Source organism: Pteropus alecto, unplaced genomic scaffold (genome assembly GCF_000325575.1).
Source record: "Pteropus alecto unplaced genomic scaffold, ASM32557v1 scaffold42, whole genome shotgun sequence".
NCBI lineage: Eukaryota > Metazoa > Chordata > Mammalia > Chiroptera > Pteropodidae > Pteropus > Pteropus alecto.
In genome coordinates, this window is record NW_006434825.1 from 4,110,672 (window position 1) to 4,117,935 (window position 7,264).

Genomic DNA, 7,264 nt, shown 5'->3' on the forward strand with positions numbered 1-7,264 from the left:
CACACGCACTGTGAAAGCAGGTAGAGAGCCTGTGCTCACCTGTGATAAATAATTGTGTTTGATCAGAAGTTCTCAGGTTGTATCCACAGTCCTTCCAGTTGAAGGGTGAGGAGGCATAATGAATCTCCAGAGTCCCATGAGAGTCTTGAGTATCTGTGATAGAGAGAAAAAAGGGGAAGAGGGTCTTAAGTTTTCACTTGAAGTGGTTAGACACAAGAGAACATCAAATTCCCTCAGACAGTGCAGTTTGGAGAGACTTTTTTTTTTTTTTTTTAATTTTGAGAGCGGTGAAAATGAAGGAGGAGAAGGTGTTAGACTTCCTCAGTGACATTGATTTTGAAATCTCATGGTGCTGTTTTCCAAAGCCAATGCATCAGCTACCAAGGTTAGGAGGAAGAAGAAATGAATCGAGGTTTGGAGCGGGGGTGGAGATGGAATTCATGGATTTAAGATTCCCCCTATCGAAGTGTCTTGGAGACTGTTCAGATCATAGAGCTCCTCTACCTCTGCCATTTTCCCAAGTCCTCCCTCCCTCCTTGTCTGGTATTCTCCCTAAGCTCGCTGACATCCAGCTCTATCAAATACTGGAAATTTGCTAAAAGAGTAAATTTCAGGTGCTCTCATCACAAAACAAAATGGTAACTATGGCGGGAGCATATCCTTCACACATAATAATAATTTGAATCTTTATTTTGGAATCGAATTTTAGAGAACCTCAGACTATGTATCTTTCTATTCCTTCAAGTTTATTTTCTATTCCTTCAAGTTTGTTATATGAGTATAGTTATATATTTTGGATTTCTTATTTGTTGATGTTTTTAATCCTTTTGAAAATTACACACACATTTTATTCCTAAACCACTTTGAAGGTAAACTGCAGACATTGAGATATTTCACCCCTGAATATATGCATTTTCTAAGAACTAGACTATTTTCACAGACAGCCAAAAAATTGCACATTGATTCAATAAGCTTTCATAATCAATTTTCAAACTTTTTTTTTTTTACCATTCCAGTAATGACTTTATAAATGGATATTTTTAAAAATCTCAGATCCACTCAATAATTGCATTTAGGTTTCTTTGCTATGAAACGGCTCCTCAGTTCTTTTTATTTCATCATCTCGCATTTTTTAACAGTTCAGTTAGCTTACTGTGTACAAACTTCCTCCATTTTGGTGTGTCTGATATTTCCTGTGATTAAATTCATATTATTCATATTTTACAGAATCAAAAACATTAATCAGGTAATGTGTGTGGTTTTTTTTTTTGCAGTTCCTTTTTTGGTTATATTTTGCATAGTAATTTACTTACTTGCTTACTTGTGACGGTTAATGGGGTATTTTCTTCCATTATATCTTCTACTGGTTTATGTAGGTATGTAGCAAATATATTGATTTTTGTATGTTAATTCTATAATTCGTCATTTTTTATTTATTTTTTAAGTTTATTGGGGTAACATTGGTTAATACAATTATATAATTTTCAGATGTACATTATAATTTGACATCTATATATTCTATTGTGTGATTACCACCCAAAGTCTAGTTTCCTTCAGCTACCATATATTTGATCCCCTTTACCCACTTCACCCTCCCCCTACCGCCCTATATTTGACCCCCTATAATTTGTTATTTTAATAAATCTTGTGTTTGCAGTGACTTTTCAATTATTCTTTTGGGTTTTCCACAATTATAATCATACATTCTGTTTACAGTTTATGGGGTGGACACAAGCAACCGCTCCTTGTTGGGAATTTGGGAATGATGGGTGCGGACATCTTAGATCTGAGTTAAACTCAAGAAAATTGCCCCTATTGGATAGGAACTGCAACAGCCATGTGTATGCCTGCTTCCTTTGGATGGGAATATAAAAGTCCATAGACAAACCATTACTGAAACTATATGCCCCATTCCTTAAGCCCACAGACCCATATTTACTCCCCCAAACCCAGAACCACTGATCTCACAGATCCTAGGTCTGACAGTGTAGACCTTCAATCATTCACATGCTGACTTTACAGCCTCCCACTACCGATCCCAGAAACCCCATCACTATATTCAGAGCTGATATAGCAGCATACTCACACACTCCCATCAACACCACAGGAACCTCACCTCGCTAACACAAGGCCCCACTTCCTTGAGCCTCCAGACGCCACATCATAGACAACCCTGTCTAAACAGACTGCGTACCATAGACAAAAATAGATTCTACTTCTCAGATATTTCATTTTCCAATTCTAGAAACTATTTCTAGAGATCCCACTGCTACCTCTAGAGAAACCTATTTCTGATTCCTTTCCATCACTCATCCCTCAGCCCCATTCCCTGACCCACATACCTACTACCAAACCCACAGACACTCATCACTAACCCCACACATACTCATCAGTGTCTCCATACACCATCACCATTAACCCCCAAAGCCCTATCACTTATTCCACAAACCCAATTCTACATCCCACAGTTCCAGTGAGGTTTGTGGGCAAGGCCCCGGGTTGGCCAAGAAAGAGAGACATCGAAGGCCCGACCGCCTTGGCTTACATAAAGGCTGTTGTCCTCAAAAATGACCAGTAGATGGCACAAAATCCATGATTTGGATATGTAGACACCTGTTCCAAAGGTCTATAAAGTTTTTCTGAGACCAGCTCATCTGCCCGGTATTTACTGAGAATTAGGGATCCTTGTGATATGAGAATATTTTCCAATGAGACTCCCTTCTTGGGCCACCTCAGCCCACCACTTATAACACAGCCTATCCCACCTCCATGCCATTCGCCCAAATCTGCACCTGTCTGAAGAGTCTTGTGGTTCACCTCACCCTTCTGTTCATTAAAACCCATTAGGAGGAAATAATCTACTTTGAAAATTATTTTATAAATGGCTTGAATGTGGTATTTCATGTTTCCCACTGGAGTTTTCTACATTACCATAGGGATCTGGCAATTCAAAGTGATGAATCTGTAATGGCCAGAGTGGTGTATGTCACATTTTTGGACAAGCAAATAGTTTATCTGCTTCTAAAATTAAGTTGGTGGAGGTAACCCTATACTTTTACTACTAATAATGAGTGATATTTATTCTGCATTTATTATGTGCTAGGCACTGTACTAAGCACTTTATATTGGCAAATTTAATATTTATAACAAGCCTATGAAGTTATGGATATTTAACATTTTTTACTAAGAAGTACACTGATGCCCAGAAAATTCATAATTTGCTCAAGGTATACGAAAAAAAATGCTCAGGACTATTTTCTTTTATGTATTCAAACTACGTGCAATTAAGAATTTGGTGCTTGATGTTAGCACTGCCGGGGCTTTAAGAATTCATACTGTTCTTCTGACTCTGTGACACGCATTAAAATCTCATTACTACATCTGGGAAACAGTTTTAACCGTGCTACCCTGAGTAAGGACGAGCATAAATTCTTAAGGGAGCATTGTGACAATATCTAGGCTGATGTCAGCAGAATATTTTAAACTAGGACTGTCCTGCCGGCTCCGTGTCACATAACCCTCTTTAGTTCAGAGGAGTGTTTAAATCATCCCACCCAGCTGCTGCCAGGGACCAACTCAAGTCTACTCCCTCCCCCACAGACAAAACATCACTCAATTCTTCTGACTCGATGTATCTCTCCGGTGGTATACCTTAATGCTCAAGAGCTTTGCTTAACAGCTCAGCTTCAAAATTCCTGGGATAGAGTGAGTTTTGTCAGAGCTATGGTATGTTCTGTCACAGTCCTGTGCCTCGAACACTTTGGCCTCTCTGCTCACTGGCCCATTTCCTAAAATTTGCTTTCATGGTTAGAATTCTGGTTTGAAAGTAAGAGAAACCAACTCTAGTGAGCTCATTTAAAAAGGGGAATTAAGACATTAGAGTATACCTCATGGGATGCAGGATGGAAAGCCACTGGACTTCAGGAGGGATGGAATGGGGAACTGGGAAGATCTTGAGACCTCTTTCTCTGCCCTCTGCCTATACAAGCAGAACTCGCTGTATTGCACTTTGCTTTATTGCTCTGCAGAGGGGTCACATGTTTTATAAATTGAAAGCGAGTCCCTCCACTCCACCAGCAAAAATATTATGGCTTGTGTTATTGTGATACTTGCTTATTGCAGCGGTCTGGAACCAAAGTCCAGTATTTCCGTGGTATGCCTGTCCTTCCTTCTATATATCTTTGAGACACACACACACACACACACAAATACATACATACATATACATGTTTATATACCCTATATTTCTCTCCACATCTCTCTCTGTTATTTATTTCTCAGTCCTCAGCTTTGTCTGTTTGTAAATTAAAATCTTGGCCACACGGAGCTCTCAGATCCCCATGCTTTGTATTTAGCCATACAGGAAAATCTGACTCGTTAGCCCTAATATCAAGTTCCTCAGCAAATATCTGATGAACTCAGTTCTGATGCTTGATATTTACTGATCATCTGTAGGCAGAGCAGGATGCCATGGTGCAAACATGGCTTCTGTGAGCCCGTCCCGTCCCTACTGTGTGTGGGAGGGGCACCACATTGAGAGTACAGATCTATTAGGCTGTGATAGCCAGAGAGAAGCTTCTCTTCACAGTTTTGCTTTGTGTCGACCTTGCTCAGAACAGTAAAGGGGCAGCCGATGGTGTGCGAGGCTCCACTGGGGCCTCTTTTAGGTTCCTGGCCATGGTCACCTTATGATCTTAGTCTTTCTAGTCAGAGAACACTCTCGCTTGAGAGAGCTGTGGAGGCTGTGATTTCCATTTCGTGTCTTCTGAAAGAGTTGCTGTTTGTCCTTTTTCAGTCTTCAGCTCCTTCCCTCATTTATGTCTGTGATTCCCTCGGCCCTGCCCTTCCCTGGACAGAGGAGTGGATGGCCTGGGGTGAGCCAGTCCAATGAGAGTACTCCCATCCTGAACATGATGACTGGTTAGTGAAGAGCATGTGACCCCGGGAGAAATCTTGGAAATTTTTATGCTTGAGAATAGAAAAGACCGCCTTTTCTCAGCGCGATTGCTGAGCTGGCAGATGGGGAAGCCTGCCTGGGAATGATGCCAGAGCTGTGAGTCGGAGGAACAGACCAAGAGCCCCAAAGGTGCTGAGTTTGTGGGTCAAGCCAGGCCAGAAGTTGGGGAAAAGTTCTGTAGGAACCAATTATGAGAGCCCATAAATACCTCCTCCGATGCTTAACTGACTTTCAGCTAGTTTTCTGTTGCTTACAACCTAATGTATTGGCTTGTATGCCCGACCCACAACAGGCTCTGAGGATCCCCACAGACCCTATTTAATCATTCTCTTAACAGTTAATTATTTTACTTGTAAACATCTTCAAAGAAGACAGTCTAATCAGCAACAGAGCCCCAGATCGATGGCATTCATCATCCTTCAAAGTAACCTCGATATGTGGTGCTAGGATTAACATTTGATGCTGTATCATGAATGAATTCATAGACGTAGCGGTGTTATCTTGTTATTATCTGTTTTTTCTTAGGTGAAAATTTTAGGGACAAGATCATGAAATCGTTATTATAAAATCAAATTGCCTAACTTGAGGGGAAATGGCCACTCAAAAAATTTTAAACGTAATATTAAATGTTCCTAAAGCCTAAATACAGATCCATATGTGAAAACAAGGAATAGTTATATTCAAGCAGTAACTCCTAAACCTGAGCTCAGAGTATGTAAAAGAGAAAAGTATGAAACCTGTTTATAAGAAAATATAGAAATTACCAAGTACATTATTTTTCAACATATATGTGCCAAGTATTATGAGGGCTGAGACATTTCCACTTTCTGTCATTAACAATATGATTTGGTTATCTCATAGAGAATTACCTAATTTGAGTCACATTCCTGGCAAACATCCTGAAAAAAACGAAAGGCAAGACCTCTATGCTCTAGTAGTCACATTTCGAGATTAATTATTTGCATTGGGTTAATAGGTCCTAGATGAGAAAATGCAACACGAAGTGAGGACAAATCTATAGTGGTTAGCATTTAATTTTGTTGCATTATTTTAAAGTTAGTGGTTATAGATAGAGTCATAGAAATTAATGTTATAACAGAGGCTTACAAATTATAATTTAAATATAATGCATTAACAGATGACATGATACTATATAGAGAGAACCCTAAAGAATCCACTAAACAACTATTAGAACTAATAAATTAATTCAGTAATGTAGCAGGGAACAAAATTAATATTCAGAAATTGGTTGCATTTTTATACACCAATAATGAATTATTAGAAAAGAAATTAAGAAAACAATTCCACTTACAATTGCATCAAAAAGAATTAAATACCAGGAACAAATTTAACCAAGGATGCATAAGACTTTTACTTGTAAAACTATAAGACACCAAAGAGATGCAAAAAGACTTTTACTTGTAAAACTATAAGACACCAAAGAAAGAAACTGAAGAATATACAAATAAATGAAAGGATATACTATGCTCATGAATAAGAAAAATTAACACTTAAAATGTCCATACTACTGAAAGCAATCTAAAGATCCAATGCAATCCTTATCAAAATACCAATGAAATTTTTCACAGAACTTGAACAAATAATCATAAAATTTATATGTAAACACAAAAGACCTCAAATAACCGAAAGCACTATTAAAAAACAAGAACAAAGTTGGAAGTATCATGCTTCCTTATATTAAACTATATGCTATAAGGTTTATCTAAACAGCATGATATTGGCATTAAAACAGACATATAGATCCATGGAACAGAATAAACTCATGTCTATATGGCCAGTTAATTTATGACAGCGGCAAGTATAGACAATGGGTTAAAGTCAGTCTCTTTAAGAATTGGTGTTGGGAAAACTGGACAGATACATGCAAAAGAATGTAACTGGATCGCTTATACCACATACAAGAATAAACTCAAAATTAAAGATCTAAACATAAGACCTGAAACCATAAAATTCTTAGAAGAAAACATAGACAGTACCCTCTTTGACACTGCTCTTAGTAAGATTTTTTGAATATGTCTCTTTAGGCAATGGAAACAAAAGAGAAAAAATAACCAGAAGGGACTACATCAAACTTAAAAGCTTCTGCACATCGAAGAAAACCAAGAACAAAAAACGACAACCTATTTAATGAGAGAATATATTTGCCAATGATACATCTCATAAGAGGTTAGGTTAAAAAATAAAAGGAACTCACAAAACTTAACACACACAAAAAAATCTTATTTTAAAAATGGTCAGAGGAACTGAATAGATACTTCTCCCAAGAGGTCATGTGAATGACCAACA